Here is a 25,741-nt window from a genome sequence, read left to right as displayed (position 1 = left end):
CAAACAGGCAGAATCATGGAATGGTTTAAGCAAGAAAATGCCTACTTTCTAAAGTGGCATTTTCAAACACACAATCTAAAAGCCAACTTCACTAGAAGATGTATTTTTAAATTGTGAGTTCAGAGACCCTAAACTCCACATCTCTATCTGCCCTCAAAAGGACTCTGCGCTTTAAGGCTACTTAAAGGCAGCCCCCATGTTAACCTATGAGAGAGATGAGGCCTCAACAGTCAAATCCAAATTTGGCAGTATTTTACTGTTAGGACATGTAAAACACACCCGTATTTGTGTTTTATACCTTTTCAGAAGGAGTCCTCCATAAAATCAGAGAATAATAAACTGTAAGAGACGACTATGAGCTCGGATTCCTGAACACCAGAGTGTATATGCTGATATTGGTGATTGATCTCGTTATTATGAACTACCGACAATGACGGACCAGTTTGCAAGAATGTTTTTCATAATGGCTGTCACTTGCTAAAAATATTTATATAGGAACAATGAACAGAGGGTTATGTACTGCACACGTAACTAGTGTATTTGATGGATAAGACCATTAGCTCATGGATATGGAATTATATATAAGTATATATATATAAAAATATAAATAAAAAGGGAGTGTACAGTATATCCTACAAAGTTTGACGATTTAAGAAAAGACTGAAATAAAAATCAATGTATGCAAATTCTTTTTCTTATATTCAATAAGAATTCATGTATTATTGTCTTGTGAATTTTGCTGGATCCAACCCTCAAGAGTCAATGTTTATTGTAATATGTGCAGCATTTACCACACTGCACTCATACAGCAGGGTAACAACTCCAGAAACGTTGCAGATTGTGTGCTATGCTAAAAATGTCTTCACTGGCATAGAGATACTGTACACTGACTGGACAAATGACATATATATATATTCAGGCATGGAGAACGCATGGGCATCTGTCCACTGGTGAGCAGAATGATGATTAACTCCATATTAAATAATAGCATGCAACAAAGGCACTATTGAAGGTAGAATAATTGAACACATCTGAAGGAAAAGGTAATATCCAAGCAGTCGAATATGGCATATCCCTATGGATCCTGACCCCGTATTTGATCTTCACAACAGCCAGTTAGCACAAATGTGACGCTGTATATTGTATAGTCTACATTTAGATTAATAGAATCCAGATTCAGGACCATGCTTAATTATGATGGCCCAGAGTGTGTTTTAACAAACTTAACATTGTGACACAGAAGTAATGTAAGTAACTACTATGGCCCTCATTACGAGCCTGGCGGTCTGTGACCGCCAGGCTCGCGGTTGGCGGGAGCACCGCCGACAGCCTGGCGGTGCCCCTTAGGGCATTCTGACCGCGGCGCTTTGGCCGCGGTCAGTGCAGGAAAACCGGCGGTCTCCCGCCGGTTTTCCGCTGCCCGTCAGAATCCTCCAAGGCGGCGCAGCATGCTGCGCCGCCTTGGGGATTCTGACACCCCCTACCGCCATCCTGTTCCTGGCGGTTCGCCCGCCAGGAACAGGATGGCGGTAGGGGGTGTCACGGGGCCCCTGGGGGCCCCTGCAGTGCCCATGCCAATGGCATGGGCACTGCAGGGGCCCCCGTAAGAGGGCCCCGCTTGTATTTCACTGTCTGCATAGCAGACAGTGAAATACGCGACGGGTGCAGTAGCACCCGTCGCACCTTCCCACTCCGCCGGCTCGATTCCGAGCCGGCGTCCTCGTGGGAAGGTTGTTTCCCGCTGGGCTGGCGGGCGGCCTTAAGGCGGCCGCCCGCCTGCCCAGCGGGAAACTCAGAATGCCGGCCGCGGTCTTCAGACCGCGGTGCGGTATTCCTGCGGCGCAACTTTGGCGGGCGGCCTCCGCCGCCCGTCAAAGTTGTAATGAAGGCCTATATCTTTAAATCACGATGCATGAGAACATAATAGGCACCCCTGCTTCTTGTGGGGATGGGTAATTCAGCTGCCATCACTAGCATGAGCGCTCTCGCTGTGGGAAGTTGGGCTCCCAGAAGCAACCCATAAAGAAGTTGCTACACAGTACTCTTGCTAGGTGGAGTAGCAGTGTTGTGTGCTGACATTTGCTAAAAATAATTGTGAGATGACTGCTGGCACCTGTGCCAATCCACCGACTAGGTCTGCAGTTGACAGGATCCTGCTGTCAAAGAAGTGGAAAGTACACCTGGTGTAGGAATGTAACAGTGAGGAGGCACAAACCGCAGGTGCCCTATCATGACTAAAACGTGTTTGTGCCAAAGTGTACTGTCTTAGACCCTATTCATGGCCTCTACCTTGTAGCTAAAGTCATTTGGTATGTACTTCAGTGTTGACTGCATGTGGGACGATGGTCCACAAACTAGAGTGGATATGTCGCCTGCCTACCTATCAGCCACATTGATGACTCAAAGTTGTTAATTTTTCACATGCAGCATCGAGAGATCTGGGCCCATATGTGTACGTTCTGCAATTTCATATTAGGAAATCACAATTCAGAAATGTCCTATTTGCGATTTCCTAATAGCGAAACCGTAGAAATCCTTATGAGGGAATCAAGGATTACATACATTCCTTTTTGCAATTCCCAAATAGTCATATTTACAGATTCGCTATTTGGAATTCGCAAAAAGAATTTCCTACGTATGGGCTTTGGCTATATTTAAACTGCAGTCAGTCTATTTTATGCATGCTCATTGTGTTCTTGAGGAATAAAACCAATACATAAAATAAATGTAAAGAAGATATTTGGGAAAAAAAAAAAAGAAACAAAAAACTACACAAACAGGAGGTTCAACTGACATATGGGCTGTACTTGGTAGAGTTTGTGTGCCAGTTATGCAGTAACTATTGTGAAGTTTTATCGAGTTTTTTTTTTTTTTTTTTGCTTCTGTTCTCCAGTATATAAAAGTCCCACACACTCCGGTCTGTTTAATTTTGATTAAGATCTGCAACTTGTAGCGCCCATTTTATTTTATGCCAGCTGCATGTGAACAACATGGGTAAGGGGGTCTAGTTAAGTGGTACAGGCCTGTATGTGTTGCCTGTGTGGATTAAGGCGAATATGGAGTATATCTTTTGTGCTTTACTACATGTTGACATGATTAAAGAAAGAATGAGATGCCCCTCTGAAGTACAAGGATAACCCTGTTACCTTCCTCCTGCATTCTTCTGACATGCTACTACAGACAGCAGTGTGTAACATTAGAAATTTGAGTGACAAAAGATTTTTGCCTGGCCAGTCTGTGGCAAACAATTTCAGAAACGTCCTGAAAACAGCTCCTGAGATGGGTCTCTGGACTCCACTTTATGACTAGCACAACTGGATACATACCAGATAGAAGCACAGATAGGCAATGCGCTATTATCATGGACCAATTGAAGGATCCACCCAGCAAAGCTGATAGGAATTACTTGAACTCCAGAACTAAGATCTCCATTGCTGGCTTCCTTCCCAGGGGATAACCTGGCCAGACCCCTGTATAGAAATGTTGTGAGCTGCCGTAAAAAAAAAAAAAAAAAAAAAAAAAATAGGACATGTGCTATAAGAAGGGAATAGCTCAACTGCATTCTCCCTCCTCCACAACCAGAGGAGAAGCCGGCCTTGTGGAATTATGATCTAGCTGCACAGTGAATAAGGGACTATGCAAAGGGACTAGGATCCTAACGTCACTGGAGAAACTGAATCTGCCTTGAGGGAAGCCGCTAAATTATAGGAAGAGTGCTGCCCTGCAGGAGGACATCTTCTCGAAAGGAGACCGCAGCTGTTCAGGAGGGGCAAAGAACTGGTATCACCCATGTCTGGGGAGTAGGTGGCCCATGGAAGGTTGCACAGATGGCCAGAGCCCACCGCCACCAGGAAAAGAAGGGAACCTGTTTAAAGAAGCCCGCTGAGGTCTATTATAGATCTTGGGTGGCTAACCCTGGCTGAGGTTACAGTATAGCCAATTATACACAACAGATATTACTTGAGGCAGAGGACTCACGGCGCTGGAAACATCTGGCAAGACTTTTGCCTAGCGATTGTCAGAACCAATTGTTTTTTGTAAAATGTCCTTAAGGCTGGTAAAATTAATTGTTTGTCTCATTTGAAGGGTGGATCCATGTTTAAATGCATCAACTGTAAATAAATGTAGTAGTAATGGGCAGAGGTCTCAGGTTAATGCTTCAATGGCGGTCAAGTCTGAAAGTACGGTTTAACAAATATTTAATGAAATGTCAGACAGCAGGTCTTTCTCACGGATTACAGTTACGTTGACAAAGAGTCTAAGCATAACTGTGTTGATATAGAAGAGTTCCCATAATTGCAATTGGCATCTTTAGAGATATAAACGTTTTCCGCATAAGGGTCTCCCTGTGCACAGTGTCACTGGGTACCCTGAAGATAATATCAACGGAATAGATTAAGGAGATTGGTTCCCTCCCTGATAGCACTTTAGTGTAGGTTATTTGTACCCCACTTATCTGCAAGTGCCCCTTTAGAAAAGGCTTTAACTTATTTCCACCGAGAATGTGTATTATTTGGTATAATTTTGCAACTGTACACTGTGTACAGGTGTGTTTATACATCTTATTTGGCATTTGTGCATCAAGCTATTTCATTTTTTAAGTAAAAACACTGGACGGACTGGACAATAGATGTATCGAGTGTTCTGTGCATTACTGATTCCAAACGTTCCAACCCACATCATGTCTCTGAAGGATCCTTGGGCTGCTCTGCCATCGCTGCAGAGAGTCAAGTGCTGAAGGGGTTTGCTGAATTTCTAAGTTTGAGGCGATAACAGGAGTGGTGACGTCAGTAAAACACCTTAATTAATAAGGTTAGGCCCACTGACCCCTGGATATCTTTTGGGCACTGAATAAGTCCTCACATCACTGCATGTGTTTTATTTGCAAGCAAATTTTATTTACAAATGCTCAAGCCATAAAAATGACTCAAAATAAACTTTCACAAACCTATTTAAGGTCCATCATATGATTCATAACTATAAAACTGTACATATCCATAAATATTGCACATTTTTTTAAAAAGTGATTAAAAAAGGTTTTTAATGTCGTTATTGGCAAATGAAGACAGATTACAACGACTCTAGTAGAAGTTACACGAGAAGGTTATTGAAATTGTCCAAATGCGAACATATACATCCCTGCTTGAATCATTAAAAGTGTAATTTACCCGCCCCACATTGGAGTGTAGGTGGATTAAGGAAAAATACAACATTAAGGGAATGCACAAATGTTGAAATATTCTCTGTAAAGCTTCCTTGTGGAAAGCTCACGTGCATGAATAAACCATTTTCACTTCAAAATGTTTTGACAGAGAACTTTTAGATAACTACAGAAGATAAAGGGATCGCCTCTCCTCAGCAACAACAAATACCAGATCTGCACAGAAAGTGTCGAGTACATGCTGCCCAATATTCCCACCATCAAATGAAAGTATGGACACTCAACTTGATTTTGTGTAACTATGAATTAGCCCACTCTGGCTTCATTAACCTTACCACAACTAAACCTGGTCATTTTACCTTGAAGGGAACAAAGTGTGTACTCTTGTACCCAGTGAGTACTGGAATAGTGTTCACCAGAGAAACTGCACCACTGTTTATAAAGCCCTCAGTACAGAGATCCACCCTCAGGTGTACATTCGCAATCAAACCTTCTACTACTAGGACTGAGCATAACCTTCCACATAGGTAGAGGCAATCGCTGTGCATTAGGCGTGAGGAACGATAAAAGAAGAAAACAGAAGACATAGAAGAAAAATAAAAAGAACCTGGAAGGAAACTGGGAGAGAGAGAAGAGACTACTTCCTAACACACTAGAAATCCTCTATGCTCGCGATGCCCTCAGTAAGAATCAACAGAGTCAGTACAAACCATTACAGTCTCACAGAAAAGGTCCTGAAAATCAGCTAAAAGGTGCATCAATAGCACAAGATAACAAATCACCAAAACCATCATTGTATTTTTGTTTAACAGAAACCAAGTGACGGGAAAACAGCCAACGTTTTGGATTTTCACAGTTGTGAAATGTCGAATGTATTTAAATGCATAGAACTATATAAGCTCAGCTGAGTGTTACTTACAGCCCTTCAGTAAACACTGATTTAGTTAGCTCTTTGAAAACGCTGAGAATCGGTGTACTGGGAAGGAATAAATGTGTGTGCTAGGACATTCTCAAAGATTCATGTAAGAGGTCCATAGGTGGTGTGATATGCAAGTGGTGTTAGGTCACTTACACGATTTATGCAAATTGTACGTTTTTGCAGAAGCATTGACAGCAAAATTCATAGCAAAATGTGCGGCAGGCACACTACAGAATGTAAATGGGCAGACTGGAGTGGGCTGTGGGGGTAAATCAGACACACTGGAAGAAAAACACAGAGGTATGAAGGAGTGGAAAACAGGCAGGCACAGGGAGAGGCAGGCAGGCTCTTAGCATGAGATAGCCGACTAGGGAAAGGGAAAACCATGCGTTTGGATGTTTCTAAATCACTGCCCAGACAAACACTATCCATTAACACTCACCCCACTGCACAAAGATTTACCCAGCCAAAAACTGGCAACAGATAAAGCAGTTTATAACCGACCATACTCCGGCATAGACCAGGGACATGCTCCTAAGCCTATAGACCCAAAGACCTATGCTCATCCTTTTCATGCCCTTCTCTTTCTGCTCCTCAACCCCATCTCTATTACATATGTACAAAAAACACACACACACACATATATATATCATTTTTGCTATCCATTCTACTCACAAGGTAGCACCCTTACAAGTCTTTGCTTGTGTAAATAGTAATAAGATGAGTTAAAAAATAAATAACCCCCACACTTATTCGCTGTACTTTGTTGGCATAACGTTAAGCAGTGTCCAGCCTACCATTAGCAACCTTAGCATTTTTTGTTGACCAGACTTCCACCTTCTGAGCAGCCTGACTAGTAGTGTGGCTAGCAACTTAATCCAGAGAAAATATCAGTGCTTAACTAGAGGGTCACTTGGGGAATCCAAGGTCATTCTTGAGACATGTCATTGACTAGTGCCCCACACATTTAGTGACCACGCAGCTGCAGTGACTTCTGAGATCTTCAGTATCCTCCCATCTTCTCTGGTAAGTGTCTCGCATTAAGGAAACCAACCAACTCAGTTTGTCCTGACCAAAGTATCCATTCATTTCAGACAACTGGAAATCCCACCTTCAAGTCTCCTGAATTCTGATGGGGGGGAATAAAAAAAAAAAAAATCAAAATTAGTTATTAAAAACAGCAGCGAGAAACAAGACCCTAGTGATTTATGGGCTCTCCATCAATGCACTTTTTCTTGACTCGGGTAGAACACCAATTAAAAAAACAATTATTTGCAATGCAATGGGTCTCGCATTTGCTTGAGTTAGAGCTATTGGAATTGTAAATTCATAACTGGACTTTTCTTGCCACATAAGTTGGTCAACCCTGCCTCATAATTATATCTTTTCCTGCCATATAATTCCAGTGGCCCTGCATATAACTAAAGCACTTCCACTTACCTCCTTCCCCTGTCTCAAGCAAAAAATTAAAATGTTGCCATTTGGCACCCTTGTTTAAATATGACATGAGGAAGACTAGAAGGGTCACCCAAACATATCAAGAGTGTTCAGTCAGAGTAATAAGGATCTTAAGCTGGCCTGAATCATGGTCATAATTGTAATAAGGAGAGATTATTAAAACATATACAATTATCATATAAACCTTAGTCAGAAATAAACGTTTGACATTAGGCTGTAATGCTCAAAGCAGCCCACAGAGCATACCATAACAAAAATATTATTTGTAAAAAAACATGGTTAGGTAACCATAATGTTAGCCCCCTAGAGGGCATAACCCCATGAGAAAGTAATGCAGTGTAACCATATACTTAGCCCCAGATGGTGTTTTTAGAGCTAGCAGTCCTACTGCGATGATATTACAAACAAAACATTTAAAACAAAACTTCTAGTTCTGGTCATGAGAAAGCTTAAAAGGCACTGAATGGTGGGGGAGGGTCATTATTTTGGGTATCCACTAACCTAGTGTGGGGACTCAGAGATGATGTAGACAGAAAGAGCATTTTCAAGGTGGTCCCATTGTCCTAGGACCACCACAGGCTGGGTTATGAGCAAAAATGTTTTGTAAAAGCAATACCCTGCAAAGCATTATGGGGTGAGTTGTCGTGCTGCGAATATTACAGCATGTTGACTGCAATGCCCAGAACAGCCCCTAGAGAACACCATTATAAAAACTGCATTTGGAAGAAACATGGTCATGTAACCATACAGTCAGCCTTTAGAGAGCATAACCAGATGAAAAAAAGAATGTGAGAAAGTAATGCTGTGTAACAATATACATAGCTCTTAGAGAACATAGTGCATCACACATTTTCAAGAAAAGAAAAAGAAAGTATATCTGCACCCGTGCAATAATCCATGTAACAGGGGCAGTCTACAAGGAGTGACAAGAACAGCCTCAAGGCAGCACAAATGTAAAGCATTTACCAATTGCATAAAGTAATTTTTGAAAGGAAAGCCCAGGAACGAATGAAAGTGATGGGCATGGTTAAAAGCCCAAATACTCACAACAGGTCAAGGCACTTGCATGCTCGACCTAAAAATGAAAGAAATCGTAGGAATAGCAGATAACTTACAACATCTCAACCTTGAGACTTGTTGACATGTTATCAAAAGAGCACAACGTCTATATTTAAAAGTTGTATGTATTGAGGAGTGGAGGAGTTCTGATTAAGTGACTCATGATTTTTGGAAACCTTAAAAGGAGCTCCTTAAATCTCTCATTCTACCCTGCAGTTTTCAGTGGAAATCTGGGCTTCTTTTAGAAAATTTCCAAGGAAAACATGACTTTCACAGTATCTCTGCCACCGTCATCATGCCTGACGGCACGGGTAAAAAGATATGGAGGCTTAAACAGCAAGCCTGCTCTGTCCTAATCGTATAAAGCATTATGCAAATACTGATAATATAACATAACAAACCCCATGAGAATTTAAAACACCTCATTTGTTCCTGCAATAGAAATTTGAGGGATTCCTGGCAAAAGCCAATGTTTAAGGTAAAACAGATTAAAACAAAGTAGGGTGATTTGAGTTTACATTGGGCAGGCGAGGAAGGCCCACTCCAAATCTGTTCGGCAATGCTCAGACATTCATTCAAGGAAGGCCTGCAGTCAAGAACTTGACTATCGGACAGCTGCATTAATGATTAAAGTCAAAGTATCCCACTGATGCATGCACAAATAGTTGCAGGGACTAGAAACATTAAATGTGGTGTGCTCTGTGTGAGGCATGCCAGTGCTCAGCCTAAGGAAGGATGGGAGCACAGTAGGGTGGGGGTCTAGGCACACTTGGCTGGGAGTTCTATTGATAGCGGGAATCGTTGAATAATACCATTAATTAGGTTAATGAGTTGGGAGGACATATTAATTTATATAAATCTCTAAATGACCCCTTCACTAATTCAGCATGAGAAAATAATAATAATAACGTTCCTTTTTATAGTGCTTCATACCACACTACTGCCATTTTTATAAATAGCAGATGTAATTGTTAGCGAATTAACGGCACTCTACCGACCTTGGAAAGATGGAATTCGGAGTCTGCCTTGCTAGGATTCACACTCGTGACCTGCACATTTCAGCTGAAAGTTAAAATCACTGGACTATCCTGCTAGCAAATACATTTCACAAGCACAGCGCCATTAAAACATTTACTTAGGCAAGCGGAATTCGTGCTACAACAACAGAACTGACAGACGTTTCTGCTTGTTTTTAAGCCCTATGTTTTACAGCCGCCTCTTGGTAGAGCCAGTGCAGTTGAATTATTAGTTGCCATGCGGTCTGCTGTTGAAGTACTCTCTCTATTTTTTTTTAAAGCAGCAAAGGTGTTTTTTTTGTTTTTTGGGGGGGGGAGTGGTCCAGAGTCTGGCATGGTGGGACCTGCCTCAGAAGCTTTGCTAAGTTATTCTTCAACCATGACGGGTGTTTGAGGGGCATGGCAACACAGGTCGATAATGGTACAAAATATTTTCCAGTGTACAGGGGTGCTGAACTGAACTCTTTAAAGACTGGAATCGAGTCACCTTTAACATAACGTGATCGTTTCTTTTTCCTATGCCTAATTATTAAAAAGTAAAACAGGAGGTTTTCTTACCTACATGTGCTGACCTTTGGAATAAATGAAGCCCACCCTAGCTTTGCCTTATGCGTAGGTTGGTGCCTGACCTTTCTGTGTGTGGCACTTCCCGGTGGCTGCCAGTCTAGCAGCACCGCCCACCACCTCAGTGTTCGGCCTGGGCGAAAGGCCTAGGCTGGGTTTCTCCAGGAGAATTTCGATTTAGGGGGTCCCAACCCTTACTTGTGACTGATTGTATTGGTCGAATATACAGGGACATTTTTGATACAGTGTATCCTAAGAAAGCAAAGAGGCTTGAGATCTGGAATAGACAACGCACATCTCTCACACCAAGGGTACCACAACAAACTGCAGTAAAAAGTACAGAACGCCACGATACGAGGGATCAAAAACACTACTAAGGGACTTGTAAATTCTAAAGCAGAGTATTGTTCTATCACCTAGAAGAAAAATCATGATTAACAAGCAAAGCAGATCGCTGGAAGAAAGCAGTGAGGGTGCGAGAGAAGGAGGAGGAGACCTGGCTGGCCCCAAAGTTTCAGATAAGCCCCTGGCTTCCTCCTATTTGTTATTTGCTCTGTCATGGTTTACACTGGGGACTTTTTGGGTGCAGCTCGGCTGCTTTTGCACATGTGCCAGCAGCTGCAGACGCTTGGCAAATCTCTCAGTCTCACTGATCATCACTTCCTTGTGAAAGAAGAAAACAAAAGCTCCCACAAAAACACCGGATGCAGAGACACAAGACGAAAAATAAATAACAAAACACTACTCCAGGGGTTGGAAACAGGTGCCCCAGAAAACAGCCTCTAACATTTTACCTCAATCTTTGAAACCACAGCACATGTAACCAGAAAAGAACATAATTTACAGCCCTGTTTAGAAAAACTGATTAGAGCAACTGAAAACATCCAGCGCTCTGGTCAAATGCTTTTTGCCTAAGAAAAAGTAGTCCTTAACCAGATGCTACAGTGGCACGAGTGGAAGGGTACAAGTACTGGGACCATGCTCCAGAGGGGTGTGCAGCTGAGGAAAAGGTGGGACAAAGAGGAAGTATTGATCACTAGCAAGCAAGGAAACTAAGGACACTGAAACAAACCAATGATAAAGCAGAGAGGCTACAAAAAAGTATATACAAGAGACCGCATGCTTACGCTTGACCTAAAAAGCAGCAGCAGTATTGATTTGTCTTCTTTCAAAAGGGGGCATTTAACAAAAAAAAAAATAAACACAAAGGAGCTATCCAATGTGGAGGTGATTGAATTTCCCTGAAACTGTAAACGTGAAACCATTGTTGAACCATGAGAGTTAAAGTTTTGCCAGATTGTTCAGGATAACAAACTCATTTATTGATTTTAGTACAAATTCATTGTATGCAAACTGCTCTCCTGTTCAGAATCTTAAAAACTAGCATGAATATGGCCCTCTCTGCAGAAAGTTGGACACTTGGAAAAAATCTCCTGTATCGATGACATTGTTCTGAGGGTGGGGAGGGGACTCTGACTTCTGGCCAAAACCCACTTCCAATAATCAAATTTATATCAATTGTGAAATTGATGCAGTACTGCAATAATGTCACGTCTCAATGTACGCTTCCTAGTCCCCTTCAGCAGTAATGATGTGCCGAACTGATAGTTCTTCAGTCTCTCCCACCAGGGATACAATTTTAGCTAACCCCAACCAAAAGGGAAGCAGTTCGATTAAGGGATTCAAATAGAAAGCTAAAAAAAAGATTTTAGGCTAAAAATTAAAAAAGATTACTAGAATAGTCGTAATAAATACATAAATATGGGAAATCCCTGCCTATTAGTTCTCAGTTACTTTGAACTCTGCTTACTAATACTTACGCACTATTCTATCACAAAAGACACCATTAAATCCCAAACAAAAAAATTAATTAGCTAAAACAATAACAAATTCCAGCTTTTCAAGATATAAAAATTAGTGCATAAACATCCAAACATGTTCCTTTCAGAAGCACATTAAATACGTAAAGGTGACTGGTTCAATGGAGTTTAATTGGGAGTTTGCTTTCAAATATATGGACCATTGGGGATCTTTACCGACTTGATAACAAATGTGTGATGTTTAATTCATTTTCAGTGCACTGCCGTGAACTCCGACCAACTCCACACAATCACGCATTCCAATATTTTCCACAGTAATTATCATAATCTACACACAAACTCCTAGGTGAATGATCCAGGTGCAAGTGGCACAGTAAGTGATGTAAAATTCACCACTATTGCTAATTGTGTTTTTTTTTTTCCCCTACCAAGAAGGGGTGTGGGAAGGGCAGACTTCACATTTTTCATGAAGGGTACCAAAAAAAAAAAAATATATATATTTTTTTTAAAAAAGCCCTTTTTAGATTCCATAGTTTCTCTAAACTTGTGTAGAAACATGGAAAATGTGATGCCACTGATTAATTCATCCAAATTTGAATTGGCCACAGAGGCTGCTGCCTCAATGGGCAAACACCAATCATTTTTTTATTTTTTGAAAACTCTATAGCTACAGTGCTCGTTATATAGTTGATTCAACAAAGAATGAAAAAGAAGCATGTCGAACAAAGAGCAATTAAGGTAATCAGTTACAACCATTACAGATGTAGTATAATGCAAACTGGCTCTTATGGGCTGCATCAAAGCTTCTAGACTATTCCAAAGAAAACACAGTAGTAGTATCTTTACTTCCATTCTCTATCAGTCCCCCTTAGTCCCCAACACCTCGAAAAGGATTCCAAGGACCCCACACTTTCTCCCACTTCTAGGGACAGGCCCTACTTTCATAATCCACCTGTTATGCCTTTTGGCACCAATCTAAATCAGCTGCTCAATATACAACACATCGGGGGGGGGGAGGGGAGGCTGGGCTTGCCCAGGATCGTGCAACATTCCATTTTGCCACCTCAGCTGCTAGCGTCATCCATATTTTCTGATAAATTGGGTCCACGGTTCCTCTCCTGATATTAGTAGAATCAGACACTTTGCATCCAAAGGAATAGACCTTCCCAAGTCCTGAGAAACCTTATTGGTAACTGCCCACCAATAGGTATGAATCGCTGGGCATTCCCATAGGATAGGAAAGAAAGAATGATCACACCCTCGAAGACACACTAATGTATTACCCTGCCCTATTTTATGTAGGGGGTCCTGGAGTAGTAAGATCTGTGAAGGATTCTCAGCTGGACTAGTCAAAACCTAGTACCTATTGCTATTTCTCTTGGGCTGTGCAATGCCTCCATCCAGTCATCATCATCGAGCTCTCCCAAGTATTGGGACCAGGCCAACAGATCAGCAGAACTATGTGGGATGGCCTTGTCAGGTATGGGGTCTTTAGTAGCCCATCTTCTAAAGGAGTGGCCTTTTGCAGCAGTTTACCCTCGAGCATATAAGTGCATGACCGAGCCAAAGATAAAGGTATCTTTCGGTCTCAGCCAGTTCGAATTCCTGTTGGAGAATCTCGACCTGTATGAAAGACTGCTCTCTCCAGACATCATCCAAGCATTCAATGCCAATAAGCTCACACTTAGAGAAACCAGCCAAACAGTCTACCTCCTTCAGCAGATCACTGTCCCAGAGAGGTGTCGTATCAGTGAACTTATTTCGCCAGCACAAGAAACCAGTGGTCTCCCTCCACACCCGACTTAGGCACCGGACATAGAATGCCATCATGTAGCCCATCTTGTCTATCACCGCTCTGTCCACTCTAGGCCGGCTAATCACAGTCACTAAAGACCCAATCATTTACCACCACCAACTGTGAAGCCCAGAAGAACAAACACCAATCATAAGTACTAAAATGAGATTCAAAAAGTAGAAATAGCCATTGCTCATTCACCATGAAAATACCAATATTCAAACATGTGAAGACAGTTCAGAGTATCTTCCATCTATTTTAAAGCTCAATGCTTTCAATCTTAGTGTCTCCTCGTAAGCAATACATTATAAATATGAATCCCATATACTGTTCATCATGACTTTTTCTAGCCTGATTTATATACATGATTCCAAACCCTAATCATATTGCTAGGTCGGAACGTAGTTGAGTTTTACACCTCCTATTCAGGGGGTCATCGGGGCAGGAGGAGTAGTAACAGCACATGAGGAGAGGGACCCCGTCAGGAGACATAAGGGTGGGAGTAAGAAAACAAAACAATTGATTTTATCCTACAACATATCTGCAGAAACATTAATTTAGGTAGCATTGTCAAACTGTGACTAAGACTTCCTGTGGCTTGGTCGGAACAAGAAGCCCAATGTATCAAAACAATCTGAGAACGAAACTATGGAGTTATCAATACTCAATGGGCAGGCTAACTCTACTGGCATGTGAAAAGTACACGGTGCTAAAAAAAAAATACTTACAATTAGAGACTGAGGTACATTCCTGTAGGAGGCTGGACTGGCTTGTAGTGAGTACCAAGGGGTACTTGCACCTTGCACCAGGCCCAGTTATCCCTTATTAGTGTATAGGGTGTCTAGCAGCTTAGGCTGATAGATAATGGTAGCTTAGCAGAGCAGCTTAGGCTGAACTAGGAGACGGGTGAAGCTACTACAGTACCACTTAGTGTCATATGCACAATATCATAAGAAAACACAATTATACTAAAAATAAAGGTACTTTATTTTTATGACAATATGCCAAAGTATCTTAGAGTGTACCCTCAGTGAGAGGATAGGAAATATACACAAGATATATATACACAATAGCAAAAATATGCAGTATAGTCTTAGAAAACAGTGCAAACAATGTATAGTTACAATAGGATGCAATGGGGAGACATAGGGATAGGGGCAACACAAACCATATACTCCAAAAGTGGAATGCGAACCACGAATGGACCCCAAACCTATGTGACCTTGTAGAGGGTCGCTGGGACTATCAGAAAATAGTGAGAGTTAGAAAAATAACCCTCCCCAAGACCCTGAAAAGTGAGTGCAAAGTGCACCAAAGTTCCCCTAAGGACAAAGAAGTCGTGTTAGAGGAATAATGCAGGAAAGACACAAACCAACAATGCAACAACGATGGATTTCCAATCTGGGGTACCAGTGGAACAAGGGGACCAAGTCCAAAAGTCACAAGCAAGTCGGAGATGGGCAGATGCCCAGGAAATGCCAGCTGTGGGTGCAAAGAAGCTTCCACTGGACAGAAGAAGCTGCGGTTTCTGCAGGAACGAAAAGGGCTAGAGACTTCCCCTTTGGAGGACGGATCCCTCTCGCCTTGTAGAGTCGTGCAGAAGTGTTTTCCCGCCGAAAGAACGCCAACAAGCCTTGCTAGCTGCAAATCGTGCGGTTAGCGTTTTTTGGACGCTGCTGTGGCCCAGGAGGGACCAGGAGGTCGCAAATTGGACCAGGAGAGAGAGGGAACGTCGAGCAAGACAAGGAGCCCTCTCAGCAGCAGGTAGCACCCGGAGAAGTGCCAGAAACAGGCACTACGAGGATGCGTGAAACGGTGCTCACCCGAAGTTACCCAAAGGAGTCCCACGTCGCCGGAGACCAACTTAGAAAGTCGTGCAATGCAGGTTAGAGTGCTGTGGACCCAGGCTTGGCTGTGTACAAAGGATTTCCGCCGGAAGTGCACAGGGGCCGGAGTAGCTGCAAAAGTCGCGGTTCCCAGCAATGCAGTCTAGCGAGGTGAGGCAAGGACTTACCTCCACCAAACTTGGACTGAAGAGTCACTGGACTGTGGGGGTCACTTGGACAGAGTTGCTGGATTCGAGGGACCTCGCTCGTCGTGCTGAGAGGAGACCCAAGGGACCAGTAATGCAGCTTTTTGGGGCCTGCGGTTGCATGGGGAAGATTCCGTCGACCCACAGGAGATTTCTTCGGAGCTTCTAGTGCAGAGAGGAGGCAGACTACCCCCACAGCATGCACAAGCAGGAAAACAGTAGAGAAGGCGGCAGGATCAGCGTTACAGAGTTGCAGTAGTCGTCTTTGCTACTATGTTGCAGGTTTGCAGGCTTCCAGCGCGGTCAGCAGTCGATTCCTTGGCAGAAGGTGAAGAGAGAGATGCAGAGGAACTCGGATGAGCTCTTGCATTCGTTATCTAAAGTTTCCCCAGAGACAGACCCTAAATAGCCAGAAAAGAGGGTTTGGCTACCTAGGGGAGAGGATAGGCTAGCAACACCTGAAGGAGCCTATCACAAGGAGTCTCTGACGTCACCTGGTGGCACTGGCCACTCAGAGCAGTCCAGTGTGCCAGCAGCACCTCTGTTTCCAAGATGGCAGAGGTCTGGAGGAGCTCTGGACACCTCCCAGGGGAGGTGCAGGTCAGGGGAGTGGTCACTCCCCTTTCCTTTGTCCAGTTTCGCACCAGAGCAGGGCTAAGGGGTCCCCTGAACCGGTGTAGACTGGCTTATGCAGAATTGGGCACCTCTGTGCCCAACAAAGCATTTCCAGAGGCTGGGGGAGGCTACTCCTCCCCTGCCTTCACACCATTTTCCAAAGGGAGAGGGTGTAACACCCTCTCTCAGAGGAAGTTCTTTGTTCTGCCATCCTGGGCCAGGCCTGGCTGGACCCCAGGAGGGCAGATGCCTGTCTGAGGGGTTGGCAGCAGCAGCAGCTGCAGTGAAACCCCAGGAAGGGCAGTTTGGCAGTACCAGGGTCTGTGCTACAGACCACTGGGATCATGGGATTGTGCCAACTATGCCAGGATGGCATAGAGGGGGCAATTCCATGATCATAGACATGTTACATGGCCATATTCGGAGTTACCATTGTGAAGCTACATATAGGTAGTGACCTATATGTAGTGCACGCGTGTAATGGTGTCCCCGCACTCACAAAGTTCAGGGAATTGGCTCTGAACAATGTGGAGGCACCTTGGCTAGTGCCAGGGTGCCCTCACACTAAGTAACTTTGCACCTAACCTTTACCAGGTAAAGGTTAGACATATAGGTGACTTATAAGTTACTTAAGTGCAGTGTAAAATGGCTGTGAAATAACGTGGACGTTATTTCACTCAGGCTGCAGTGGCAGGCCTGTGTAAGAATTGTCAGAGCTCCCCATGGGTGGCAAAAGAAATGCTGCAGCCCATAGGGATCTCCTGGAACCCCAATACCCTGGGTACCTCAGTACCATATACTAGGGAATTATAAGGGTGTTCCAGTAAGCCAATGTAAATTGGTAAAAATGGTCACTAGCCTGTCAGTGACAATTTGGAAAGAAATGAGAGAGCATAACCACTGAGGTTCTGATTAGCAGAGCCTCAGTGAGACAGTTAGTCACTACACAGGTAACACATTCATGCACACTTATGAGCACTGGGGCCCTGGGTTACCAGGGTCCCAGTGACACATACAACTAAAACAACATATATACAGTGAAAAATGGGGGTAACATGCCAGGCAAGATGGTACGTTCCTACAATTCCCACCCAAGTGGTGGAATAAAAGGTCATAATTCTTAACGAAAGCATTTAAGATTCCACCAACAACTCATCATGAAGGAGGTCAGAGGAGAGACAAAAACTCTGATTGTAGACGACTGTCCAGGTCCACATGAAAATTCATGCAGCTAAATGCTTGTTACACCACATGGTTCAGGTGCGGGAAGGGAAACACATGCTAGTAAATGTTGAGGAATTGCTGTCTACTAATGAGGAGCAAGTAACCAGCTACAAGTTGAGTTAGGGTTCAGGTTAAGGGATCCTGTTGTGGGGACTGCATTATAAAAGACAATGTTTGTGAAAAACCGTACCTGCAAGATGTACAGATACTAAAGTGCCCATTTTGGCAGATTGAGGGTCATAATGGGGGGAGTAAGCTGTCGACTGATAGTTTGGTTGGGGCGCAGGGGAATGAATCCAAGAGCAGATGTGGCACTGCGACCACCAGTGTCCATGGCAAAGCAGCACTGACTGCCGTGGTTTATGCTGCAGTATTCAAAGATGCTGCCATGCTCGTACGGTGGTGGAAGATGCATTGCAAAACAAAATAAAGGGTGCAAGTTGCAGCATAAAAAGGGGGGGCGGTTTATAGTTAATGAGAATATTACTAAGTGAGAAACTTAAATATAAGTATTTCGAAAAATTGATGGACGGGAAGTATAGAATTAATGGGGGGGGGTGCGAACACGACAGACGAAAGAAATGCTTACTTAATGTTAAGAGGAAATTGAAGCAGGGCATACCCATGTTCCAACATGTATATTGAAGAAATAATCACCATATGATATGAGCATTCACGATTGTTGATAACACAATTTTGTAATGCACACTTTTTAGTGTTATTTTCTGGCACGTTCAATACGGATACATTGTGCATAATGTATATGATGCAGGGAAGTGCAAAGGGACATTAATAAAATGGCGAACTTAGGTTGTTGTACAAAATTGATTGTTCAATATTTTTTAATATAATCTTCTCTAGGTATACATCTTTCTTTATTAATAAGCACTGGCAAAGCGAGTAGGTCTTACCTTTTAAATATATAAACTTAGCTTTTTGTTTTGCCAGTGATTGTCGTTGAACATCATCACCCAACAATAATCCCGACCCCGCGTGATGACATAAGCATGCTTTGCCATCATGACAAGGTGGCCATTATTGGCACAGCATAATGAAGTATGCATGCCCGCCACCACACATGCACAATTTTACTAAGTGGCAAACTGCCATGTTAGAACGATAAAATGAAAGAAATTGGTGAATGAAAGAAAAACATGTTGACAAAAGAGCCAGTTGGTAGCAAATATCAGCTGTGGGGCACGCCTAAAAATGTAAACCAAAAAAATATGTAGTTAAAAAGAAAAAGAAACCAGCGGGAAGGGGCAGAGAAAAAGAGGGGCAGCTCCTTCGCAAAGGAGCGTTGCCACCTATCGTTTAATCTTTCAGCTGCTGGCTCAGCCAGCAGAATGTGCAGGGAGGGGTGGGGGGGAAGGGGGAAGGGTAGGGGCAGTGGAGTCTGGGCACATGTGTTTGGACGGCCGTCTCAGGCAGGTCAAACACAAATGAGCACTCTGATTTCTCCAACCCGGCTGTGCTACACAGCAGGGTTGGAGAAACTGCAGAGACTCCCATGCATGTCTGAGTGGCAGAACAAGGCACTCAGACCAGTCCGGGAGCTGCTCTCATGCTAGGTTTATCATGAAAGCAGCACCAGGATTGCTCGGGAGCCTGCGCTGGTGTCCCTGTGAGGAGCAAGGCGGGCAGAGACGAGACAGGTACGTTTTTTTCCTCATTTCTTTTTTATTACCCACCATCCCCCATCCCTCCCCCACATCCACTCCTCCTCTCGAGATTTGCAGCAGCCGCCGCTGAAAAAGAGGAGCAACTCAATATTACTAATGAGAGTCAGAGAGGGAGGTGGGGCAGGGGAGCAATGAAGGAGCCTGGTGGTATTAAAGAAAAAAAAAAGGAAAAAAGCGGGGAATCGACAGGGAGAGGTTGGTGATGCAACAGATGAGACAAATATGTGGAATACCAACACATAGCACAGGGGCGGGCATTTGCCGGTGGAAGAAGCACACTGTAGAGGGGAGGGAAAGAACACAAATTTCCATATGCAATCCCAAGGAGTACCGAAAGCAAAAGAAAAAAGTAGCTCCCTTAAAGTAGACACTGGAAGGATACAAGTTATCCAGTCTAAAGGATGGTAGAGAAGCTACGCTCCATGGAAGGAACACACAAAAGAGGAAGGAAGGCCATTGAATAAGAAACATTCAAATGATCTTGGCAAGAAGCCAACCAATTATAAGCACAGTCTTCTCTAAAGCCCACTCTAAACACTGGTACTGTAGACAACAGGTGTTTCGGCAAAAGATGAGACCCAAAAAAATATTGTCAAAGGTCCATCCTGAGCAAAACTGCCATCTGTGCCCATACTTGACCCACATTACAACCCCACTATGTGAGGTAACCACCCAGAATCAGCCACTTGTTAAAAAGTTGCTCTAATGTACTGCATTTTTTTCATTCAAGGCTTTTTCTTTGTTTCAGCAGTACAAACTGTTACACATGGACAATACAGAAACTTCAGCGGCATAATTTAGTTGTCGCAGTGGAGACCTCTGGCCTACTCCTTACGAGTACTGGCACTGCCTTTGCGACCACCTACGCTCGGAGGTAGCAATAGCAGGAGGTAAGCAATCTCCTGATGAGAGGTGGTTACCTTCTGCTGCGGAGTCTGGGATCCATTTCTGTAAAATAAATTCAGAAGAGCAATACACACTCTTCTGAATAAAGGGAAAGTAAATTAAGAACCCACATTGTTGATCAACTTAATTATCCACGGTTTTGAATACCGAGAAAATTCTGATTAAACAGAACCTTCACATTTATCCTTAGCAAGAGTGAGTGCGCGGTATGATAACTAATACCTTTATTCTAATAACACAGTTGATTTTCAATACATGGTCCATATATGTTACTAGAGGTGTACATAACTATCTTTTTTAAACACTTTTTTGGTTTCTAGTGTTTTAAAAAAAAATAACAGTACAACCATCGAAATCGCAGGTACACATAACAGTTAATGTTTTAGCAATACAGATGCAGGTTGCACGATATTCAGAAGGAGGAAGAAATATAGGCTAAAGGGAGACTCAGTGTCTTATACAAACAGCAGTTTACAGCATAGTATCAGGCACTGGGCGTGACCAACTTGCTGGCCACGGGTCTACCATGTCCACGTGTACATCCACTTATCTTAACAAGAATACCACACAATGTCACTCTTTAGAAACTAGGGCCGATGGCCGATTACCGTCCTGATCCGAGAGTGCATCCCGGTCAAACTCGACCGTCCCAAAAGCGAGTAATCTTGATGAAGAAATGACAGGAATTGATACCATATATCTTTAGTACACAAGCATACTGGCATTATTTCCCAGTAATTGGATAGTAGCTCCTGGCAATATGTGACATCATTCAACCAGACCCTAAGGGTGTGAAGCAGGATATCCGTCCCCAGTGTATGGCTACCCTTCAATTGGTTAATAGTAACAGCATGGCAGTGACATTGCGGTGGGAAGCAGGCATGTCTGCGACATACCCTAGGAGCCCCACGGGGGGAGCAGGGTCGTATTGCATAGTGATAATGTGTATGATCGTGTATACTTCCTTTCACAACTATGTCACTCTCGGACATTACTGTAGAGAGCTAGCCGGAGAGCCATCCAGGCTGGGCATAGAGGGAGTGTATAAATAAAGTCGGGGCTGTGCTGATGCAGTTCCCCATGAGCTGGCAACCATGATCAGTGTGCGTGTCCTCTTTCTTCATCCCCCAAAGGCCTTCACTACATTGGCGACGAGGGTGGGATATGTCCGATTTACCCGCATGATTGACGAAGTGCTAAAGTAACACGCGAAGACTAAAAAAAAAAAAAAACACTCAAGGAAAAGGGAGAAGCACCCCCTCGTTGACAACGTATGGGGCAGTGTAAATGAGCCCTGTTCCTATCCCACCGTATTCCTGTCGTCTTACCTTGGCTGGAACGGCTGTGTGGCATACAGCGGCTGTGGTCTTCCTTCAGCCGTGATCGGGCAGTGTCAAAAAGGGCTGTGCGGCGTCCTGTGATAGGGCGGGGTAGTGTGAGGCGCTACCCTGCCTCAACAACGAAGGCGTTGAGGACTCCTGTCTCGTGCGGAGCCCGAAGGACCGGCATCCTGCTGAGACAGAATGCGGAAGGTGAGCCACGCCTGGCGCTCGCCAGGGGAGTTATCACGTGGCGGTAGAGGAGCGTTATGAGATGCGAGACGTTTGTTGCTAAGGAAAAGCATCATTGAATGCCAGTCGCGTCCTCGGAGGCTGGAGGCTCAGGGACTGGGACGTCGATAGCGGTGGAGGGGCGTGTCCCTCCCTTATGTTTAAATGGCCACCACGGAAAAAAAAGGGCAATAAAGGGAGACATGTTTATTGTTCCATGGAATAAATAAAAGGAAGAAAAAAAAAGGTAAAGAGAAAAAAAAAAGTTGAACTGGAGAAATAAATATAGAAGATACACCAGAAAAAAAAAAAAAGTTGAACTAAAAAAAAATAAACATATAATACAGAATATACACAAAAAAAAAAAAGAGAAAAAAAAAGTTAAACTGAAAAAAAAAAAAGTATATACTACACGCCAGAGAGAGAAAAAAAAAAGAGAGGTATTCCAGATATAAGCTACATACAAAAGCTGAAGTCTTTCAGACAAGTGTACCTGTACAGTGCCAACATGAGTGTGCCACCACAAGAAAATGTGCCACAAGGAAATCCCCAGCTCCCAGCACAGTTAAACAACAGTGTTCATGCCTCAGTCACATTGTTACCCCCGTTTAGCCAACTGATTGATCCAGCCACTGCTGTGCCAAGATGGCGCCTGTGGTTAAATCGACTAGACAACTATGCCACAAGGGAAATGGATGGAGCGGTGCGCAGGTCTCTAATGTTGCTGATGGGCAGCGATGAGTTACAAGAGTTGTTTGATTCAGTTGTTCGATTCACTCCCAGATACAGGGGACAAATCGGACTTTGATGCGGCTGTAACTGCTTTAAATAGGCACTTTGATCCTCAACTAAACTCCAACTACGAACGTTTCAAACTTCGACAGGCACAACAAACGGAAATTGAATCAATGGACATGTTTTACGCAAGATTAAGAAAGCTAGCAAGTTCGTGTACAGGGCTCAACCAGCACGAAGAGATCAGGGCTCAGATTATCCAGGGGTGCCAGTCCAACGCTTAACGAAAGCTCATTCTTCGACAGCAAGGTATATCCCTTGACGAAATTCTAATTCTGTCAGCAGTATGGGCAGACGCCATGGCGGCAGTGCGAGGTTAGTCGTTGGCTGCGGCTTTGTCTACCCGTCCAGTCCAGGTGAAAGAAGAGCAGGTAGATGCTGTTCAAGCACCAGGGCGCTGACCAAACCTCTTTAGACCTGGTGAACGTGCCTGTGGGAGCTGTGGGTATGAACACAAAGCAAACATGGGGTGCCCGGCAAAAGAACAGTCTTGCAATCGCTGTGGCAAAGTTAATCATTTTGCAAAAGTGTGCAGGTCCAGGAGGAACAAGCAAGGGGATCAAAAGGGAAAGGATGCCAACGTCAGGAGTGTATCCAAGAACACTGAAGAGTTGAGAGACCACACAGCATCTGGTGCACCCGTTTTTGAGGAAGATGAGGAGGAGGACATTTTCGTGATTTCATTTACTGGCGGGAGGCAACCCTGTTTCAACAGTTAACTCCCACACCGCCTCTCACCCCAACTGCCACCAAGATATACAACTATGGAGGACGGGAGCCCCTTCCTCTGAAAGGAACTGTGGAGGTGTCAGTAACCAGTGGGGATCGGTCGGCATAGGCAAAGTTCTATGTGGTGGCAGGAGATCGAGGCACCTTGTTGGGGTGTCACACCATGGAGGATTTGGAGCTGGTATTCTTTGCCCGCCAAGTATATAACTCTCAGATGGAACGCCTCGTCAGTGAGTTTCCGCAATTCTGAGGGGTTGGGACGGCTGAAAGGGAAGTGCGTCAAGCTTCACATAGACCCTAACGTTGTCCCTTGAGCTCTGAGACATCGTCGTGTGCCGTTCCATTTGCGGCCGGCAGTGGAAAAAGAACTACAACTGCTCGAGGACCAGGGAGTCATAGAAAAGGTAGATGGCCCAACACCCTGGGTTTCACCTTTGGTGATAGCGCCAAAACCCAAGCAGCCTGGAGCTATTCGCCTCTGCGTTGACATGCGCTAGCCTAATAAAGCCATTCGGAGGGAGAAACACAACGCCCACCATGGACGACATCATAGCGGATCTGAATGGGGCGCAATGGTTCTCAAAACTGGATCTCAACGCTGGCTATCTTCAGCAGGAGCTGGACCCTGATAGCAGGAACATTACTACTTTCAACACATGTAGGGCTCCGGCGCTACAAGAGGCGGAGTTTTGGGGTATCCTCGGCAGCCAAAGTGTTCCAGAATGCCATTAGGGAGACATTGTCAGGACTGCCGGGGGTAATCAATCTGAGTGATGACATCTTGATACACTCCAGGACAAGAGATGAACATCATCATCATCTAAGGGCTACGTTGCAAAGACTAGTAGAAGTGGGATTGACGCTTCACAAGAAGAAGTGTGCGTTTTATCAAACGTCTGTAGAATTTTTTGGCTACATCTTTCAAAGGATGGTCTACAAGTAGATCCGCGTAAGGGTGAAGCTATTCGTCAAGCCCCAATTCCCCAAAATTCCACAGAAGTACACAGTTTCTTGGGGATGGCCACTTATTGCGGGAGGTTCATACCACAGTTTGCCACAATGGCAGAGCCTCTTCGACAGCTCACAAAAGGACAACACCGCTGGGAGTGGAACCCGGCTGCGCACAAGGCGTTCGAAGACATCAAGGCGGCGTTGTTGGATAAGTCAACCATGGCTTATTTTAACCCCCCTAAGCGGACAGAAGTGGTGGTGGATGCGGGCCCCGTAGGGCTTGGGGCCGTTCTTCAGGAGCAGAGACATCAGGAGTGGATTCCGGTTGCATATGCCATCTGGGCGCTGTCGGCAGTTGAAACACGATATGCGCAGATCGAGCGCGAAGCCTTAGCAATTCGATGGGCATGCAAGCACTTTCACATATCTTTATGGGCACGAATTTCTAGTAGTAACTGATCATAAGCCTTTAGTTTCACTGTTTGCGGGAAGCCCCCGTTTAGCACCTCCTCGAATTGAACGGTGGACTGTTCTACTTCAACCTTATCGATTCACAGTCATTTATCAACCCGGGGCGAATAACCCAGCAGATTATTTGTCTCGTCATCCATCCCCAAAGACATTTGATTCCCACCAAGAGCAAGATGAAGAAAGCACCGAAGTCTGTCAGCATGGTTGTGCAGTCTGCATGTCCCAACGCCCTTCTCATAACAGACATTGTGAATGCCACCAAGGATGATGTGGTACTGAACCAGGTGAATGAGGTGTTGGGTCACAGGAAATGGAAACACTTTCTAGAGAAGACGAAGGTTTGTAGCCCAGAACATAAATTGGCTATGCAAGGCATATGGAAGTTGCGTGATGAGCTGTCCACCGATAATGCAGGACTGATCCTGAGGGGAAGGAGGATCGTACTTCCTCAGTGCTTGTGGTCTCGAGTGATCGAGTTGGCACATCAAGGTGTTGCCAAAACAAAGGCCAGGTTGCGTGCCAAAGTGTGGTACCTTGGCATGGATAGTCAAGTTGACGAAATGGTGGGGAAGTGTCCCTCCTGTATCATCACATCAGCGGAACCACCAAACCTGCCTCTTTGAAGCCGTGGGCGAAGGTGAACATGGACTTTGGGAGCTTTCTAGATGGGAGGCTGACGGTCGTTCTGATAGATTCCTATACAAAGTTTCCTGTGGTTGAGGTCATAATGTCTACGGCGTTTGAAAATGTGCGGCCAGTTCTCCAGAAGACTTTTGCGTTGTATGGGCTACCCGACGAGATCAGGACAGACAATGGGCCCCCGTTTCAGGGGCAAGAATTTCGCTCTTACCTTGATGGGTTGGCCATTCGTCCTCACAAAATCATGTCTTATTGGCCTCAGGCGAATGGCGATGTTGAAAGATTTATGCAAACTCTAAATAGGGTCCTCAGAATAGGAGTTGAGCAAAGGGAAGAAGGTGAGCGGTGTCTACAA

The 25,741-nt window shown here is 44.2% G+C and overlaps 1 protein-coding gene across 1 annotated transcript in view; it reads right to left on the bottom strand.

Annotated features, from left to right (window-relative positions):
* Nucleotides 1-4,916: 4,916 nt before the first annotated feature.
* Nucleotides 4,917-25,741, bottom strand: part of LOC138300880 (rho guanine nucleotide exchange factor 19-like) — a 133,801-nt gene continuing 112,976 nt past the window's right edge. The window contains exon 13 of the mRNA XM_069240733.1: nt 4,917-7,209. The gene's annotated coding sequence lies outside the window, so the exon portion shown is untranslated. The remainder of the gene's footprint in view (nt 7,210-25,741) is intronic.

This window comes from Pleurodeles waltl, chromosome 6 (assembly GCF_031143425.1).
Source record: "Pleurodeles waltl isolate 20211129_DDA chromosome 6, aPleWal1.hap1.20221129, whole genome shotgun sequence".
NCBI lineage: Eukaryota > Metazoa > Chordata > Amphibia > Caudata > Salamandridae > Pleurodeles > Pleurodeles waltl.
Note: the sequence above shows the minus strand (reverse complement) of the source record. Positions and strands in the feature narration are given on the sequence as shown.